Raw genomic sequence first — 21,374 nt, 5'->3', positions numbered from 1 at the left:
CATTAAAGCATGTTCATTCTAAACTAGGAAATGAAGAATCTAAAGCTACAATAGGAATGCTGCAAGCCTCAGATCCATGCTGCTGAGTCTGCACACATAGCATTGATTTGGAATAGCAGCTGTTGGCTACATAAACACCTGGTCCTTTTGTGACTCCTCTTGCTGTTTGTATCCTGTCAAGAGGGGTGTGTGTGTGTGTGTGTGTGTGTGTGGTAGTCAATAATGGTTGCCTGTTGATAAATACTGTTGTGAATCTTCCTTGCTGTCTTTCTGAAGGGTTGGAACTATGACTCCAGCTCAGATTGGTGTGTTTCTGATCACACATACAAGTCCTTAATCTGTTTGGCCCATCTTTTCTGGGCTTTGGAACAGCAGGAGTTTGTAGCATCACAACACAGGCATTTTTCAGCATTTGTGAGGGTTATTATAATGGCTGACTTTTGTTGTTGATGGTAGTTGCTGAAATGTGTAAAGGCCACAAGTGTCATTAGATTTTGTGTGTCTTGAAGAATGCTGAATTTAGCCAACCTGGAGCAGGTTCCTATCACTCGAAGATGGGATTTATTTTTTTAGGGTTATATATCTATGTATTAATTGAATATAAATATATTTATTTATTTATAAACATTTATAAACCACTTGATATATATATATATTTAAAAAGTATCTAAGCAGTGTACAAAAAACACAATAAGCAATATAATTATACAAAAACAAAAAAGAAAACAAAACGAAGAAAACATTAGTATAAAAATATATAAAAATAAATGCAAATGGGAATTCAGGGGATTCAAACAGATAAAAAACCAGATCCAGTCTTATGGATCAAGGAAAGCATGAGGCGAAAAACTATGTCTTTACAAGATGTCTGGGTGATACTCAAGTTGTAGACACGTAGTACACATCACCTCAAATAAATTACTAGTTATTTTACATAAAAAACATCACATTTCTCTTCTGATCTGACAAGGAACCTGTGTGCTTTACTTAAGGCTGTTGACAGAACTGGGGAACTGCTGGATTTTATATTTTCAAAACTGGCAGATTATCATTTGTGTCTCTCTTTGTTCTGGTGGTCGCAGGGGCAATCTGAACACTTGCACAACACCTAGTAAAGCCTAAATCCAATTAAATCTGCAGCCTTTCTCTACGTTTCATTTTAAAATTGATATAAAATGCAGAGTTTGGTTAACATCCAGCCTGATGAAGAGTGCTGGAGAATTTGAAAGCTTGGTCACAATTTTGTGATGATTTGGTTGGTCCTATAAAGGCATTACCTGTCTGTCAGTTTTGTTCATTGTAATTGTCCCCCCCCCATTATTTTTAAATTTTCCTATGCTCTGCTTTGGGGGAGTATTAGCAGAAAAGTGACATAAAATAGATAACAAATCAGTGGCCATCAGGAGATTTGGAGTGAGGTGTCATAAATAGGCAGATGGCAGCCAACTCTATCCCTCTGTTCCATCTGAATTGGGAGAAGTGGTTAAATGTTAGACCAGTGCTTGGAGATAGTGGTTGGCTGGATGTACACCATTAAACTGATGCTGAAACCTAATAAGGCAGAGGTGTTATGTTGTGTCCCAAGTTCTTAAGTCTGGGTTAGGGTCAGCTGTCTTTCTTTTTCAAATGCAAGAAAAAACAAATTTGCTCAATGTGTGTGAGTCATTGAAAGTCTCTGCAACTGATTGATCGAAGTTAGAACCAAAAATGGGAAAATCAGAAATTAGACCTGTGTTCTTAGGTGGTCAGCTAGCTAGCTAGCCATCTGTAGTTTGCACAGCAGTGTTTCTATTCCTCTAAGGCTGTTTTTGTCCTTTGCCGTCAGAAGTACTCAAGCAAAAGAAGAAGTATAGGGAGTGCTTTAAAAAAGTAAAGGGTAACTTAGGATAGATTTTTTTAGATCACTTTAAGTTATCTCTTTATTTCAGCTTTAGCAATAAACATCCAATCCTCTTCTACTCATTACAATAACTGCAGAGTAAACAAACTCTTACTTTTTACTGCAGACACATAAAGATGCTTCTTTATTGTTGGCTGGGTAGAGAACACAACTGAAACTGAAACAGAAGAGCAGAGAAAAGGAAAGTCCTAGGAGTGGAGTTTAATTCTAGCCCATAATACAAAGTTTATAATATATCACCCTTTGAGGACATGTTACTATATAGGTTAGTGTCCCCCCCCCCACAGTATTAACTAAGTAATTACAGGGTGATTGTGAGCATGAAAAATCCAACTTCAGTCAGGGAAAGTCGAACGAAAAAACTTTTGAGGGCTCTTCCCGATGAGGCTTTTATTGTGCACTCACCCTGCCTTATTCACTGATTTTTTCCCCATGATGGTTCTATTCTTAAATTGCTCCTGTTCTTAAAACAAGCTGTCATTCTTTAATGGCTATCATAGTCTGTCATGTTAGAAATTAAAACGACAATTCTTTTTAAAAAATCCTGGTGCAGGGAGCAAAACACAGCTCTAGGATTGTGTTTACACCTAAATTGAACAAATTTACACTGCAGTCCTATAACTGGGAGTAAGTCTAATTGAACTGAACAGGCTTTACCTCTGAGTAGACTCATATAAGATTGTTGTTTTAGTCCAGTTTTAACCCAAAATATTTCTTTATTGTTTTTCTCTGCCTGCTTAGGGACAGCAAAAGTTTTAAAATCTGTTGCGAAAAAAGTAAGCAATCATTTTCATAGCTTTGCCTCTCAGTTTTCCACATTTATTTTCCCGAAATGACACTCACATCACATCTCTAAAAATGGCTACTCTATCAAGTTAGTCCAGGTCCAGTTGCTTCTTCTTTGATAGATTAAGAGCTCTGAATCAGCATGACAATATGAAAGGTATGCAAAAACCTGTCCCAATTCTCTTTCTTCCACAAATCCTCAAAATTCAAGGCTAAATATGAATTTGGAATGAGCTGTTTCTGCTCTACTGCTGATAGATTATGTGCCCTTCATCAAATCTTTTAACTTCATTGACTTCACACATGTAACAAAGCTGATATTTTAATACCTCTCTGAGAAGTCCTGATGCCAGGTTAATGAATGGTTGTAATTAATTAATTAACAGATTAATTGATGGTTATAAACTACCTCATTAACTTTTGAGACACCATCAGTACAATATGAACTACCAGTTTCTACTTTTATCTGTATGTAAGATCCCGAAAACCCTGAATTTGAGATTGATGAAGAAAAATGGGGGTTATTATGTGCCCTCCAAATTCTAGAATAGATATTAAAACCAATTATAGAGAACCTCCAAAATATATCAAGAATAGGCTGTTGTCATTGTAATAATAATAATAATAATAATAATAATAATAATAATAATAATAATAAATGTTATTGCAAATATACCAGAAAAAATAAAAGGAACACTGTCAGATCACATCAATAAAAACAATCCATCAATCCTAATTTAAGTATATACATTAATATAAGCAATCCAGATATCCAAAAGAGACTGATGATTATAAGATATACACTGAATAAAAATTAATACCTTGTAGAGATATTTTTAGGACCTATCCTATTCTTGAGATTGTAATTTGCTTTACACCATTTTTAATATTGCATTTTTAAATTCCTGTAACCTGCCCTGGGGCCTTATAGTGAGACGAGGGTAAGTATTAACAATGATGATGATGATGATGATGTAGAAAGGGCCGTATGGTTTTCAATTACTTCCAGATAACAGCTTGATCAAGAAATGGATCATGATTTTGGCTATATAAATTAAGATTTATGTGTAGGTAATAGATGGATGTAGATTAAAAAAAACCTAATTTAGGGCACAATCCTATGGTACCTGGAAAAAGATCCCAGGACTTTGTGGGTCTCCGTCTCTTTGGGTGGAGCAAGAGGTTCACCCACAAAAGCCTCCTCTTTTCAGTCATGGAAATCTCTGTGGCTGCCCCCCCTACACTATTGCTGCTCTCTCTGCCATCAGATAATGTCCTGGAACTGGCATTCCAATTATACACCAATGGAAGTGTTTTTTAAAAAATAAATAAATAAAAAGGACCTCCACAAACACTTTCCATTCTGCCAGCACAAGTTTGGCAGGGTTTTAGATTTGGTGGCTCATCTACTACAGCCACTCCCACCCCATGACCTAGTATGCCTCTGCCGTTGAAATAAAATTACACTTGCAAGACTCCTTCAGCTCAAAGGCTTTCAGAGTAGCTAATAATTTATTCATATAGCCTGGATGACATCTTTGAGTTTTAAATAGAATGCATTTTTGGTTACTGGTGACAGATATACATGCCACTCAAAAGATGACAGCTACTAAAAGTTCAGTCATCAAAACTGTTTCAGTGGACCAGACTTCTCTGATCATTGCCTAAATTTAAACTTCCTTTCGAGCCACTTCATTGTTACTCTGGAACCAAAGGGTTGATTCTTTTCACTGTAAATCAAGATTAAATAAAAGACTCAAGAAAATGAATTTATACAAGCATAAATCCCCTGCAGGTGATGTATATGCCAGTATAAACTCCCTGCAGATGAGAGGAAATTAGACCCAGCAAGACTTTTACCACCGTCATCAGTGGAAGCCAGGTCATGCTCTTTGTCTCTGTCAATCATTAAGTTCTGCAGCCGTGTCCTGGGAGTGATTGTGATTTTTAACAAGCAGTTTTGAGAAGATTCTGTTTACAAGTGTGAGTTGATATGTAGCTACTTATTTTCTCTTAGGCTGCCACTTTGTAAACCTCTGTTTATAACCCACCTGCTCAGGATGAGAAAACTAGGCTTGTCAGGATCCTATATGTGTTAATTTGATTGTTCCACCTTTAGAACTGCAATGATTGGCATTATTCAATAGGTCCCCTTTCTTTATGCAGACCATCAGACAAAATGAAGTGGTTACATTTTAAAGAAGGATGTTATAAAGGAGACCTGGTTGAAAACATGGCTACCCACTCTAAACCTAAATGTACATCTGTTTGTCCTTTACAGGCATTCAGCCTAATAATGTGAGGGCTAACTGAGCTTGTAAGCAGCCAGGGGTGAGGTGGTGCACACAATGGCCCTCCTTCCAATGTCCCATGTACTTCAGGTGCCTCCCCTAATGTTCAATGTGAAGGGCAGATGGGACCCTCTGACTGTATGTAGCTGAATGTGGTTTCCACATGACTGCAAACCCTGGGTTATCAGGGTCCCTGATCTTGGATGGTGGTGAAGGCTGTGTGCTCAGCATGTGGGAGACATTGGGTGTGGGGCTTGTGTGCATGTGTTTGGCCCCCTATTCATATTTAGCTCTTGTGTGATCAGGCTGAAAGCCTGAATAGAGCTAATGAAATCTTGGAAAGCCTTGGCATCGCTGTTCTTGATGGAGACACTAAGGGGGTTCAAACAAACCTTACACATTAAAAGGAGGATCATGGGGCTGAATAGGCTAACCACATCCCAGTGCCCACATTCCCTGCTGATGTATGTGCTGGCAATGCATCAGCTTAGAGTTCCTCCAAGCAAGGTGGATTGTTACTGGAGGAATTCTACACACCAAGATCACTATTTCCATAGGGTCCCTTCTCACACTCACCAAGCATGTGGCTGGGGGGGGCACATAGGTGCATTGGTCGGAGCATAGTAAGTGAGCACAGTTTCTTCCCCCTTAATCTATGAAGGGTGTTCATCTCAATACCTTTACTGTGACTTGGACAGCTGTAATGCAGTCAGAAGTTCAACCTGCCCACCAGCTAATCTCCCACTTAGGTGAGCCTACCACTCCAAACTGCTGCTGAGGAAAACTCTCTTGTCAACTTTCAAAGGTATGCTGCCTGTCAATTGGCCTGATGGTTCTGGATGACTGACAGCTCCTACCTCTCAGCACTGTGCTCTATTCTGATGATAAGAGTGGAAAATCCACCCCCTCCCCATAGCACAGTGCAGAGGATGCAACATGCTCATGTGCAAATTATTTAAAATTCCTGTGCATAGAATATTTGCTAGTATGTTCCTCTCTTATTTCTCTAGTTCCTTTAGCAAAATACTGATGTGATGTAGGTATTTACAGCTATATTTGTTTAATTATTCTGCATAAGTAACAGGGGTTTTTTTTGGTTCATACATTAACACAAACAGTGACTCTGCAACATGACTCATTTGGCATAATGTATGCAAGTAGGATTTTAAGGAATTAATTAACCTAGTTAATTTTCACTCTTTTAATTTAATTTTGTGTGACTTTTCATTTGGCCCTTCCTTCCGGACTTAAAAAAATCCTCACCACTGACATACATTAAAGGAAACCAGCACCATAGACCTCAAGAGAGAAGCAGATCATGGGCATTATTTGTGTCTTTGTCCACGTAACAGTCTGGGAGCATCAAAGGACTGAGTGAAATGCCTACAGTATGTATTGGGTGTTTTCAGTAGCAGTGACAGTTCATGAAATCAAACTTTTTAGCATCTCATGTGGGCCTTGGGTGCAGCCCATTTATTTCTCTGGGCTCAGGGGCAGGTTCAGTGAGAGGTGAAGTGCAGCAGCTCTGATGGATCTGGAGCAGAGGTGGCTAACCTGTGGCTCTCCAGATGTTGTTGGATCCCATCTCCCATCAGCTCTGGCCGGCATGGCCAATGGTCAGGAACCATGAGAGTTGTAGCCCAACAAAATTCAGAGGGCAACAGGTTGGTCATTGCTGGTCCAGAGAACAGAGACTAGCACAAATTGTCTCAACTCAGTTAAGCTATATAACTATACAAATGGGTGGTTAGACATGACAACAGAGCTGCTGCAACTGGCCAGTGGCTGGTCCATTTGGGCGAATGAGGCACTGCTCCATCAATCTCAATCTGATCTCAGCCTGCCCCACACCTACCAGCCTATCTACTTACAACCAGTCCAGGGAGTAGCACTGCCTGCCAGCTTTCTCCTACTTCACTCCAGTGTTGCCTTTGTAGAACTCAGCAGGGAGGACGGTGAAGACAAAACTAAAATTAGTTGGCCCTGCCTGTCATTAGCTCTGGCTCCTGGTCTTCCTGCCTTCCACCCTATCAGTCCCAATGGCAGAGCTTGAAAAAGTTACTTTTTTTGAACTACAACTCCCATCAGCCCAATCCAGTGGCCATGCTGGCTGGGGCTGATGGGAGTTGTAGTTCAAAAAAGTAACTTTTCCAAGCTCTGCCCAATGGGCACCAGGCACCAGTGCAGCTGGCCAAATAACAAGAAGGAACAGCCCATTTTCATCTTGTATGCTTGCAACCAAATATCCAACTCTTGCTAGAGGATATGTAGCCTAAACTGTCAATTAAACTAAATGAGATGGATGATGCTTATCAGCCATCCACTGCTATTGTTTGCCTCATAGGTGCATATGTTTTCCTTTATGGGACAAATAGCAGATCTTTCACATTAGATCTGAAAGATGGCACTAGACAAAAGGAAAAAGCCCCTCATGTTCCATCTCCACCTACTCCACCATCCCATAGCTGGGATCACAGATCTGCAATTCTCATCAAGTTTGGCCTTTAAATTGGTGCCCTTTTGTCAGAATAGAATCCTGCACAAACTATCATATAAAGCTGAGCTTCAAATGATTTAAACACTGGTCTTTTGAAGTTGAAACCACAGAATCATATGCATTTGTTCCTTAAACATTGCCTTCACCACTCCATCCCCCAAAATGGTACATAGTGTACCATAGGTCTAGTATCAGGCATGCAAGGAGAAAGGCAATCTAGGGCTTAACCAACATTACAGGGTGCAGAGGTTGGATTCAAAAGTAGGTATACTTCCACAGATCTTGGCAAAAATATTATTCTGTAACAGAATATCCAAGTCTTAGGAAAAAATATTTAGTCCAAACAGCCTATAAGTCTCTTATAGTTTTAGTAGTTAATATTCTTTCTTAAACACTTTTTTTATTGCTTTCAGCAATTTCCCCCAAAAGGATAAAGTTGGAATTTAAAAACCATTTAAGGATCCTTTCCTCATCCTTTCTTCATAGCTTATTAGTGCTCAGTCTTCTGTTTCATGAGATGGAGGTTTGCAGATTATCTTGGGTGATCTTTGGGGATATATATGTTTAATATACTTTACTATTATATTACCATATCTGGAAGATAAAAGAGTTAGCAAAATCATCAAATTGGATCCCCATATAGCAAATAAAGCAATTTCATTGTCTCCAAACAGGACCACGGCCAGAATTCCCAGCGCACACAGCAAATTTAGTGAAAGCAAGAGAGAGATGGGAATGTATGCTGGAGTAAGAACTAGACATTATACAGACATTAGAACCATCTGTCACTGAAAATTGTTTAGACATACATAGCTGCTTAAGATAGTTCATCACAGATTCCAACTGGCAGGTGGTAAGCTGTATAAAAATTAAATGTGTGGTATTTACTTTTACTTTTCTAAGAAATTGCCTTGAGCCTTGGGAGACTGAGAGCTGCTTATTCTTTGAAGATTTGTTTTTGCTTGTGGAGCCTAATTCTGCCCTTAATAGTAAAAGCAGCAGCTTATTTTTCAGATGGTGTCAATCAGCAGATTTCTATTAGCATCAGTGGACATATCCACAATCACACTTGAATGTTGCAGAGATAAGGTTTTTGGAGTCTTTGTATCTCAGAGTAGTTGCTAACTGTGCCCATATTATTTATTTATTTTATTTATTTAAAATATTTCTATCCCGCCCTTCTACCCTATAATAAGGCACTCAGGGCAGCTTACAAAAATAAAATCAAACATGTACATAATAAAATTGTAAACAGTAAAATAACAAAAACATTAAAATAAATTTAAAATGCAATTAAAATACATAAAATACTACACACACACACACACATACTAAAGGGACTACAAAGGTAGAATTTAATGCAGAAGGCAATTATTCTGCAAGTAGCCTAAAATGACTATTTCACAGTTTATCAGTTAGGCCAAGATCCTCTACTGATATGCTAACGTTGGCCGGGAACAGAGAAATGGAAGAAGGTTCAGATTCAACAGTAGAGGCTATTCTTAGAAATTACTATCACACAAAGGTGAGGGTGGGATTAACCTGTTGGTCCCTGCCCCCTATCGCCTGTCCCCACTGCCACCATGCCTTGCAAGGGGGAGAGTGATGGTGAACATGTTGCTTCTGCCCCTTCCTGCATGTTACCATCACTGTTTCTGGACTTTTGCAGTGGGGAATCTTTTCTATTTGAGTTGGCATCCCATGTTATTTAGAACCCTTGCAGATCAGGGTTCTAAATGGCACAAGCATCTGCTCCAGTATAGCAGATTCCCTGCTGCAGAATTTGAGTTCCCAGTTGGTGGATGGCTGCAGAAACACAGATATGCAGAAGGGGCAGAAGCAATAGACTCGTTACCTCTCTGCCCCCTTGAAGAGTGTGGCGGGGAGAATGACTGAATAAGCTTTAAAGGTAGGGTTTTAAGGGTTTAAAAATGCACATCTTAGCTAGGAATCAAAGACAAACAGTGTAATCCTATACATGTCTACTCAGACAAAAGTCCCATTTCTCCTGGGTGTGTATAGATGTTACCATGGTGTAAACTCTGTTGAACACAGTTTAATTTAGTGAACATGCACAAGATTCTACAGAATGTAGGTATGGCTGTGAAGACCACTTTAATTAATAATGTGGGATCTGTACAATTTTTGCCACCATTTCTGTTCTTCTCATGAAACTTTAGATCTTTACAATTTTATGTTTTCATTTCACACTTACTTTCATTTGGTGCCAAGACTGTTCTGCAAGTTCATTCACACAAGCCTTTTGCATTTGAGATCAGACACTGGCTTTTTAGGCACATGATTTCTGCTTATGTCAGATTTGATGTCATGTAAGTAAATCTATTTGGAAACACTATTTACAATAGACTTAATATGAGATGTTTTGGGACATCATCATTGCTATAAACTTCTCCAGATGGCAGCAACACCAAGCATTTGTACATATCATTTGGGCAAAAAGGTAACCTCCAAAAACCAGCTAATCATACTAGATTATAGTAACGTAAAGCATTAGTGCATACAAGGTATTAGATACAGAAAAGGTATTTCAAATTGATTTCTGTAAAGTAGATTTGTCTTATATTTAAAATAAATCATTGGATCATTTTACTTCTGCTCAGATCAATGAAGGTAATACCTCTATTAATATTTCATTTCATGTCCTGTTTTATATAGTTTAAATGTATGAGTCATAGTGGGATATTTTAGTGTTAATGTTGATATCAAGGGATAGTTTCATAGTCATTCCGTTGGATCTGCGAAAGTACCCATGAAATGAGGACTCATTAAATCCAGCACTCAAGCACCTAGTTTCTGAACACTTTGACACTCAATCTACAAAAATTCATGAGTATAATTACTATGGTGAACAATCCTATTAAAACCATAATACCATTCTCAGAGAACATGAGATCCTGAGTACTGTGAATGACATCAGGCTGGTAATTATCTGATAGTTCCATATGGCAACCTTATGGTCTCTCAAATTTTCAGAGATGTTGGGGTGGTGGTGGAGATATATACTTCTCATGCTTCCTGTTTTCTGCAGATCTTTGAAACACTGAACATTTGCAAAGTAAGGATTCACAAGAACAGTTATGCACAACAAAACCCACTGGACAAATAATGATTAACATACAGTATGTTATCTTTAACCACTTGAAAAATGGTGGTGTGAACTGAGCCTCTCAAAGACATTATTACTTTAGTCTACTAGCCATAAACAACTGCTTACTAGTAAGAATTTATGCAACAAACCTCAGCATATTTCCTAAGTGTATTCAGTGTTGGCTGTGGATTTAGTGGAATATTTGAAAGCAGCCCCCAATTCTGTGAGACCTCTATGTCAGGAACACTATATATTCTTTCCTTACAGACCACCATATGTAATGTTGGTTTTGACATTTCTTCCTTAAGACTTGTCACATTCTAATAGATTCTTTATACACCAGTAGCATTTTTCTCCTTCCAGCTGCCCTCATTTCCATACGAGTGGATTATCTATCTGTCTCCCATATCTTCATTAACAACATACATCTTCTTCTGCTTAGAGATTTGATTGCTAAGAATATGCCAATAATATTTTACAAATGTTTACAGTCAATGTGACAAACTTAATTGGTTCATTTAAACAGCTGCTGCAGGAATTTAGAGGAACAACTGAACAACTACAAAGAGGTAAAACACACCCTAAAACACTTGCCTACCATTTTTATAGAAAGCATTTAGAGATAGGCATTTATTGCATGGAGGCATGGAAGAAGATAATGTGAGCCACAGATCAAAGAAGATTCAAATTATGTTCAAAACAGGCATTATCATGGAATTAACATTGTACCCATTCACTTAAAAAGCAAATTGTTTTGAATACATTGCTGAGCTAATTCACAGCTATGTAACTGAACCATTATAGTATATAGTAGTGCATTCCCATGAGCTATCCTGACAGTTGGCGACTTCAAGACTGAAAGCTGTCACTAGTTATTGCTATACCTGGACCCCACAACTGCTGCAGGTGCAAAAGGCAACTCCCATTTGCAAAGTACTTTTCTTAATTTGCTCAATACTATACTGAACTTTTCAAAGGGCAGAAGAATGAGAATGCTCTGTGGAAGGTGAGTAGTAGTACAGTAGTCCTGTAGCCAGGGTTGAGGCACATATTGATAAGTTCAACTATCTTCCCTGTAATTAGAACCAGGAGCATGCTCTGAGGTAACAGAAAGGAGGTGCTGTAGCTCAGCAGAGCTTGGAAAAGTTACTTTTTTGAACTACAACTCCCATCAGCCCAATCCAGTGGCCATGCTGGCTGGGGCTTATGGGAGTTGTAGTTCAAAAAAGTAACTTTTCCAAGCTCTGTAGCTCAGCTGTAGAACACATGCTTGACATTAGGGATGGAAAGTTCTGTCAGTTTTGGTTCTCTCAGTTTCTCATTTTTCCAACCTTAAATTCACTGCTGTAACTTCTTGGGAACAGTTCCAGTTGATGTGGCCTGATGGCTTGGACAAGGTGTTTGCGATGATGCGGCCAGCAACGTGTCCTCTCTACCCTTGCCCTTCTTGGCTTATTAAAGCTTGCCGAGGGGGTCTGACCGAGTGGATCCAGGGTGTGGTCAACGCATCATTGTGGGAGGGAGTGGTTCCAGCCACCTTGAAAGAGGCAGTGATCCAACCACTCCTGAAAAAGCCCACCCTGGACCCATTGGCTTCTGACAACTACCGACCGGTTCCAAATACCCCCTTCTTAGGGAAGGTGATTGAGAGGGTTGTGGTGAAGCATCTGCAAGTACTCTTGGATGAAACAGATTATCTTGACCCATCCCAGTCTGGGTTCAGGCCTGGTTATGGGACTGAATCGGCCTTGGTCGCCCTGATGCATGACCTTTATTGGGAGAAGGACAGGGGGAGTGCGACCCTGTTATTTTTATTTGATCTCTCAGTGGCTTTTGATACCATTGACCATGGTATCCTTCTGGGCCGACTTGGTGAGATGGGTATTGGAGGCATTGTTTGACAGTGGTTCCGATCCTGTCTCCAGGGTCGCTCTCAGAGAATAGCTTTGGGTGACTGTCTTTCGGCCCCTTGGCAGTTGTGCTGTGGGGTGTCGCAGGGTACTGTCTTGTGCCCCATGCTGTTTAACATCTATATGAAGCCCTTGGGAGCAGTCATCAGGAGCTTTGGGGTAAGGTGTCAGCAGTATGCTGGTGATACCCAGCTCTATTTCTCCATAATGTCTGAATCGGGAGAGGCCGTGCAAGCCCTGGACCACTGCCTGGACTCGGTGGTGGGCTGGATGAGGGCCAATAAACTGAGTCTGAATCCTAGCAAGACAGAGGCACTGTGGGTTGGTGGTTCCCGAGTTTGGATACTTGGTCAGTTGCCTGCTTTGGACGGGGTCATACTCCCTCTGAAAGAGCAGGTCCATAGCCTGGGGGTACTCCTGGATCCATCTTTATCGCTAGAGGCCTAGGTGACCTCCGTGGCTAGGAGTTCCTTTTACCAGCTTCGACTGGTGAGACAGCTGCAGCCGTTTCTGGACCGGGATAGCCTGACTACTGTTTTTCACTCACTGGTAACCTCCAGGCTGGAGTACTGTAATGAGCTCTATGTGGGGCTGCCCTTGAGGTTGGTCTGGAAGCTTCAGCTGGTGCAAAATGCGGCGGCGAGACTGTTCACTGAGGCAGGGTATCGCCAACATGTCACCCCGCTGCTGAAAGAATTGCACTGGCTGCCCATTTGCCATCAGGCCAAGTTCAAGGTTCTAGTTTTGGCGTACAAAGCCCTATACAGCTCGGGACCAGGATACCTGAAAGACCATCTTACCCCTTATATGCCCAGTTGATCACTGTGCTCTGCAGGTGAGGGCCTCCTGCAGATACCATCTTATCAGGAGGTTCGTTCTGCACAATATAGAAAATGGACCTTTAGTGTGGCAGCACCTACCCTGTGGAACTCCTTACCTTTGAATATTAGGCAGGCACTATTTCTGCTATCTTTTCAGTGCCTTTTGAAGACTTTCCTCTTTCAACAAGCCTTTTAAGTTGAGACCTATCCCAGTCTGCATCTGTGTTAGAATTGCTTAATATGTTTTTTTAATAATGTTTTTAACCCTTTTAAAAAGTTTTTTAAAACGTTTTTAATGCTGTTTTGTTTTAATGTATTTTAAGACCTGTGTTTTTGGTGTTTTAAAGTGTTTTTAGCGCTTTGTTTGCCGCCGTGGGCTTCTGCTGGGAGAAAGGGCAGGATACAAATGAAATAATAAATAAATAGATAAATACTCCACCACATTTCTGCAGTAATTTGCAGATTTAAAAAAAAAATCCTCATGAATATTCTCCAACATTTTAGTGCAAATTTCTTCTAATAAACACATTTTTGTAGGCAGTTTTGACTAATGGACACATTTTTGCAAGCAATTTTTTGTCATATAATGTAGTTTTGTATGTTATTTTCACTCATATATTCATATTTATGCACACTTTCCCCAAAATATGCATTTTTGTAAACATTATTTGGTTGGCGAATTGCACTGAAAAATTCAAAAAAGTGAGAATTTCAAAGGATGACTGTGTTTCAGTTCTCATATTGCTTTGGAAAGTGTGGATTTGATAAATTCATCAAATATGAATGGAATCAAATTTCTCACCCATCCCTACTTGACATGAAAAACTCAGTTCCTGACATCTTCAGGTAGAGCTGGGAAAGACTCCTGTCTTAAACTCCAGAAACATGCTTTCAGCCAGTGTAGATGATATTGAGCTAGATGGACCAAAATGGTCTGATTTAGTATAAGGCACCATCCTTTGATGTCTATGTTGCCATGAACTATGAGCTTCAATGAGATCTAGTCAAGTCATGTAGCAGAATGTGGAGACAGATGAAGGGTGGTTTAATAGTCAATCCCTGTTCCCATCGAACTTTGAGAATTGTAGTGCTGTGAGATTTCCTGCAAGAAAAAGAGGTAAAAAACCAGAATGCTGAAAAGATATTTATTATTATGTACAAAAGTACTATTAAAAATATATGCCAATTTTTAAAAAAATATATATATGGAATGCTCTGTACTGTACAGAGCATTCCATATATTTTTTTTAAAAAAAATTGGCATATATTTTTAATAGTACTTTTGTACATAATAATAAATATCTTTTCAGCATTCTGGTTTTTTACCTCTTTTTCTTGCATTTTGTGGATGCTAGACACCTTATTTTTCCTCCTGTGAGATTTCCTAACAACCATCAGCACTCTGAATAAACTACAGCTGCCAAGATGCTTTGAGGGAAGCTGGGACTGTTTCAAGTTGTATGATGTGGTTTTAAATGTATAGTATAGATGGGGCCAATGTTCAACTGTGAATGGGCTCCATTTTAATTTTACATGCAAGATTCCAAAAGCTGCAGAATTCATGGGTCTTCATTCAGAGGTAGTCTACATAACAGCACTGAAGGAGACAGTGAAATTCTTGAGTGTATCATTTCAGATTGAAGGTATGTGGAGGTTTTTATATTCGAATGATCTTCATATACAGTAAACTAGTCCACTTTCTACTGTTCTAGTTTAGTAAGTACTTGGAGATTTATGCATGGAAAGAATGAAAAAATATATAACCATCCACCTGAAGTCTGAAGTGATGCTGAATTCTGTTGCCTGTGGACTAAATAGAAATATAGACTAAATATGGTGTGTTTGTGTAAGAAATATTATTTATTTATTTATTAAGAAATACCTTATACATGAATTTTGAAACATAGTCATTTGCGAAAGAAAGAAAAAAGGCTTTCATATATGAATTTGAATACGTGCATTATATTTCAATAAATGGCAGATGGTCATTGCTTTTCTGTCCAGTGGAAACAGATATTATTTTGCGTGATGCAGACTGGAGAGAATGAAACGTACACTAAAGAATAGAAAGGGGTTCAGGTGAGGATTTAAATACTGTAGATTTGTGAAGAGAAATGAATGTTTTTACTTTATGATCTCCTTAAAGAAACATGGAATAAATGTATGGTGTGAACGTGGCCTTAGTCCATTTTTATAACTTTTTCTGAGATGAAAGTGGTTTTCCCATTCAAGATTATTGTGATAAAATGGCCTTGTGAAAGCAACCTCTTTCTCCATAGTACAAATGACAAATGCTTGTGCATTGCTCAAACTTTTCAATAAGGACTGGGCTGTCTCTTCACATGGTCATCACAACCACGCTTTTGTTTCAGTGAGAGGAAATGTTCTATGCTGTTAATTCATTAATCTATTGTGTAAGGCTGATAGTTCTCTGTCTCTAATAACTCTGACATCTGCAGTATGTGCAAAGATTAAATGTGACTTTTGCTTCAGTCCAGAAGTCATCATGCTTAATGAGTCTCTCAGCTCAAAGTTTGTAATACATTTTGGATTATTTTTTCTCCAAGTTCGTGTGCTGCATCTCTCTTCCTCTAAAGTTAGTGGGTCTGATCTCAACAAAAACATTGTCCATAGTATGTTTTGTCCAATTATTTCTGATGTTTTCTGGTTACAATCAGAAGTAATAAAAGTGAAGTCTCATGTGCAGACATAGTTGTGTCATGGACTTATTTCTTTCTGAGCAGCTGACTAATTTACTCCTGATTTGCAGCATTCCTTGCCTGTAAGCAATAGGCACAACCTCACTAGATTATTCATGCAATTACCAAAATGGATTGATGGCTTTTTATCTTTGTCTTGGCTTTATTTAATTTTGCTAAACATTATTTCTAAAGGAACAAACTACGTTACAAAGCTGGGTATGTCAGTGGAATAACAAGTTGGTCTAATCTCTAGGAAAACTCTAATGCCACAGAACTGCTGTGTTTCAGAAAGAGATATATGAAGAGCCAGAAGGTCAAAACAATAAAAGAGAGAATCTACAGGCTAGCAGTTTTAAGGTCCACATTTGTTATTACTAATAGAGAAGTGAGGGTAAGTGTCTGCCTTAAGCTTCGGCTAGGTAATAGCAACAGCTTAATGATAAGTTCAGCCACATGCAGCCCGCCTGCAAGCTGGTGATTTGGCAAAACACCAAACTGGGCATTTACCTACTCCTGAAGCAAACTCTTATTGTCATTTTTAAATGCTAAAATACTTTAGGCAACGAAAAGACAATGTTCAAATTCATTTGTAGGGAAAGAAAATATCTAATATATTCCTTACACACTATCAATACTGATGGTTATACAAGGAATGGAGAATTTGATACACTTTTTTTAATGCCCACATAGAGGAATAAGGAAACAAAACCAAAGAAGGCCAAGGGGAAGAGGGGAAGGCTTAAATAGCCCAACATCCAGCTCTAACACCACCCCACAGCAGCATGCATGGGTGTGCATGAGACCAGATGATATGCCCTCCTTTCTTGAGTGGATGCAAAGGCCTCCAACCACCACATCTGTTTCAGGCATGACAGCATCAGGGATGTGGCTACTTTTGTTGGAAGTAGGGCAAGAACAACTCCTGTTTGTGTTCTTTTGTTTGTAGTCCAGCAGAAAGATAGAGTTAGGGTCCTCCAGCTGGATAGGCTTGCCTACCTTTACTTGTGCTCTTCTCTGATTTCCTTCCATTGTTAAACTGATATGCTCAGGGAAGCTGACCTGTCCCTCCTTCCTTTGTCTTCTTCAACTGTCAGAGGAGAGAGGAGACATCTTTGCCTTTGCTCTCTCTCCTGAACCATGAGGGCAATACCCAAGTCTGGGCATTACACCTCCAACTTAGTTAGAACTAGGTATGCCTTTCCTATCTACTATGTATTTTTGTAAATAAAGTAGCTTTTCCTATTTTTCTAAGTCTTAAGTCTCAGTGATGTAAATGCAGGGTAAAAACCTGCTACTTAGATAAATACACGGGCACACATGCAGCTCAGACACTGTGTATCTCTGCATATTTCCATAACAAAGAGTTATTGCCACCCAGTAAGCTAAATTGAATTGTGAGTTGTGCTTGAAAGCTAAAAAGGCTAAATACTGTGTGTAATTTACAAAGAGAACAAAAAGGAGACTTTAGGTTAGAGGGAAAAAAAGCAGAACAAAAGATAGGAAACCATGGCTGAAGAATCAACACTTAAGACAAGCATCCCAAGGCTAGAGAAGGACAATTATGTGATTTGGAGTCTACGAATGATGACACTTTTGGAAGGGGAGGATCTGCATGGAGTCCTGACTGATCCTGAAAGCTTGGCAGCAGATGAAGCAGCCAATGCCTCCTGGAAGAGTAAGCATGCCAAAGTGAAGTCTCTTCTTATTTCTGCTTTATCAGATGAGGCACTAAATGTTTGCATGAGCTGTAGGAATGCTAAAGAAATATGGGGAAAGCTTGAAAATGTGTATCAGAGAAAATCTAAAAATCATGTGATGCTTCCCTATAAGTCGCTGTACATGCTGAAACAGTCTAGCATGGATCTGAATCCACATCTGAAGAGATTTACAAATCTGCTCTGAGAATTAGAAAGATGTTGAAGATTCTTGGATGAAGATTTACCAAGTGTCATACTCCTGGCCTCTCTAAATGAACATCATTATATAACGGCTTGCATACTTCAACAGACAGATCAGAATTTGAATAAGATTATGGCATATTTGAAAGATCAGGACTATAAAGAGAGACAGGTTTAAGCTGTCTCCGAAAAAGCAAATTTTACTGTGGGTGGAAACAGCAACCAAAGGCAGGATAGAGAGATGAGGCATGCTTCAAAATTGCTTCAAATGCAAATCCTCTAATCACCTTCAAAGAGATTGTCCTAGAAGGGAGAAAGGAGAAAGAGTTGATTTTAAACAGAAGCAACGTGAAAGAAAATCAAATAGCCAAACTAAAGTGAAGCATTCCAGTTACTACCTGTCTGATGGAAAGAATGATGATTATAAAACCATATTTTAATTGATGCTGGTTGTACCGCACATTTAATAAATGATAAAAAAAATTGTTTAAGAACTGTAGCCCTCATACACAGAATGCAATTACAGCGTCAGGAGATGTTTTCTGTTCTCAAGGAATAGGCATGGTGGAGCTGCTTTGCAAAATGCCAGTGGGTGCCAGAGAACTTCAACTGAACAACTGCCTATTTGTTCCACCTTTTAAATATAATTTAATAAGTGCCACTAAAATAATGGAGCTTGGTGGCCAACTTTATCTAAGTGACAAAATTTGTCAAGTTTTAGATGAAAGAGAAGTATATTGTACTGCAAAATTGAAAAATGGACTTTTGCATTTGGAATATTTTGAAGCTATGCATGCAAATTCAGCCAAAGAAACCTATGATTCTGGATATTTACATGTTTGGCATCAAAGAATGGGACAGGCCAGCTTAGCTAGAAATAATGCTCTAGAGAAGGAAAATTTGGCTAGAGGCATTAAGATTGAACAATGTAAATCTTACAGAAAAATGTGAATGTTGTATAAAGACAAAACGTGTGAAACTGAAATTTCCTAAGACAAGTGAAAGGAAAACTGCAAAACCTCTAGAATTAATTCACACAGACTATTGTGGACCCATGAGAATGCCATCACAGGGTGGAAATTTATACATGCTCACCTTCATAAATGATTACTTGAGGTATACTATAATGTAACTACTGAGAGAGAGAAGTCAAGTACTTCAAACATTGAAGGGCTATGTCAGAATTGTGTCCACAAAATTTGGCAGAAAGCCACAGATTATAAGATCTGACAATGGAGGTGAATTTGTTTCCAGGGCTATGCAAGACTTTCTATGTGAGTGCCAGACTACTGTTGTTTATACTGTAGAACAAAATGGGATTATGGAACACATGAACTGAACTCTTGGATAGATGATTCATCCCTTGTTGGAGGATCCACAGTTACCAGAGAAGTACTGGGGGAAAGCAGTGGTTATTGCCACCTATTTGCAGAACTGACTTCCAGCAGCTGCAACCAACAAAACACCTTTTGAGCTATGGCATGATTGGACACCAAGTATGTCTCACCTTCATGTATTTGGCTGCAAGGCCTTTGTACGCATCCCAAAACAAAAGAGATAAAAATGTGACAACACTGCCAAGGAAGTAATATTCATTGGATATTCTTCAACACAGAAGGGATACTGAGTCATAGATCCCAAAACTGGCGAAGCTGGAGTATACAGACATCCACTTTGATGATTGAAAGTGTGCACACCAACCAGAAGGGGTGCCACACCAAACAGATGACAGAAAATGGAAGAAGTAACTGAGCTATTCTTCCACAACAGAAGGGATCACAGTAATACACCAGTAGAGGAAGATGAGGAGTCTGAGCCAGAAGAGGCATCAGAGCCAGAAGGGGAAGCTGAAGTGCCAGCACCCAGATGCTCTGAACGCACCAACAAAGGTGTACCACCAGGGAGACTTGCTTACCTCATAAGAGATGAACTTCCAAAGCCAGAGACCTGGAAAGGGGTTGACACCTTACCCAAAAATGAAGCTCAGAGGTGGAAGCAAACAGCTGGAAGCTCTACACAAGAATAAAATTTGGACACTGACCAAGCTTCCTGAAGGAAGAAAAGCTGTAGGCTGCAAGAGGATATTCAAGAAAAAGTCAGATGCTGAAGGAAAAGTTGAGAGATACATGACAAGCCATTGGAAAACTTCTTTATATCAGCACTGTTACCAGGCCAGATGTGGCAGCAGCTGTGGGATATCTATGCAGAGAAACCAGCTCACCAATCAAGAAGGACTGAGAAGCAATCAAGAGAGTGGCAAGATATCTGAAGGGCACTGCAACCATGAAACTGAAGTATCCAGGGAGGGTGGTAGTGGCCACTTTGTGCACCAAGTGCAAACACAGTAAGCACACACACACACATCATTGTCTCTCACCTCCACAGTTCTATATCTCCATTCCGCTGCTTCCTCCTTCTCCTCCTTCATCCATGTCCTTGCTCTCCAGCTCCTTTCTCCCTCCACTCCATTCTTCTCCACCACTGTCCATTTTTAACACTTATTTTCTCACTCCACTGCCCCAGTTTTGCTCTCTACCTTCTCCCTAGTCATCTCATAAACACCCACAGACCATGACAGGAGATTGTCATTGCGCAGAAGCCCAGTTTGAGGCACATGATTTTCATCCAGGAATCAGAGGAACAGAAGACTTCCCCTGCTCCCCTTCCAGTAACACCCAAAGGTAATACTGGAAAAATTGCAATTACTCCTGAGAAGTAATAAAATTACTCCTTGTTCTATTGCAATGAAAATGTAAAGAAATTACCCACTCGTTCCTCAAAAAAGTAATAAATGACAAGTAATTCATTTCTTGTAACTACCTCCAAGCTCTGGTAATAGCCAAGAGGTAAGTGCTAGGCACTGAGGATTTCATCTACATTTTTTGGGGGGAGGGGGTGAAATATGTGATTCAGAACTCCTGAAATTGTTCCACTTAAGACTGTAGGTCAGGGATTACTGGTCTCAATTGCACACCCTCCCCCCAAAACCCATCAATAACCCACAACCCTTTCACATAAAGGGTCACATCAGTGAGAAACTAGACTAGATCTCTTCAGCTTGAGATGCTTGCTTTCCTTGATAAGATATATATGGCATATTTAAGTTATGAGATTTCCAACCTATATTCTTAAGTGGTACAGGGTGCCAACCTATACCTACTTATCTGAAGGTAAGTCCCATTGAACTTAATAGGGCTTGACTTCTGAATAGACATATTGTTGTGCGCCTCCCCCAATCTCCGAGCGGTGAGATTTCTGGGGTCCCTGCACTCATCCAGGGTTTGGTTTCCTTTGGGAAAAAGGTCAGCGGAGACTGTGGTGTTTTTATGAAATATGGTTTATTTATTTACACACATTCCAACCTGAGCTCAAGATGGAGGGGTTCAATGCATCAGCAGTCCAATATCCAGCTTTTCCATCTGGGTTGCAGGAGGCATCCCAAATGCCATGGTGCAGAGAG

The sequence above is a fragment of the Rhineura floridana genome, chromosome 1, assembly GCF_030035675.1.
Source record: "Rhineura floridana isolate rRhiFlo1 chromosome 1, rRhiFlo1.hap2, whole genome shotgun sequence".
Classification (NCBI taxonomy): Eukaryota; Metazoa; Chordata; class Lepidosauria; order Squamata; family Rhineuridae; genus Rhineura; species Rhineura floridana.
This window is presented reverse-complemented; position numbering follows the sequence as displayed.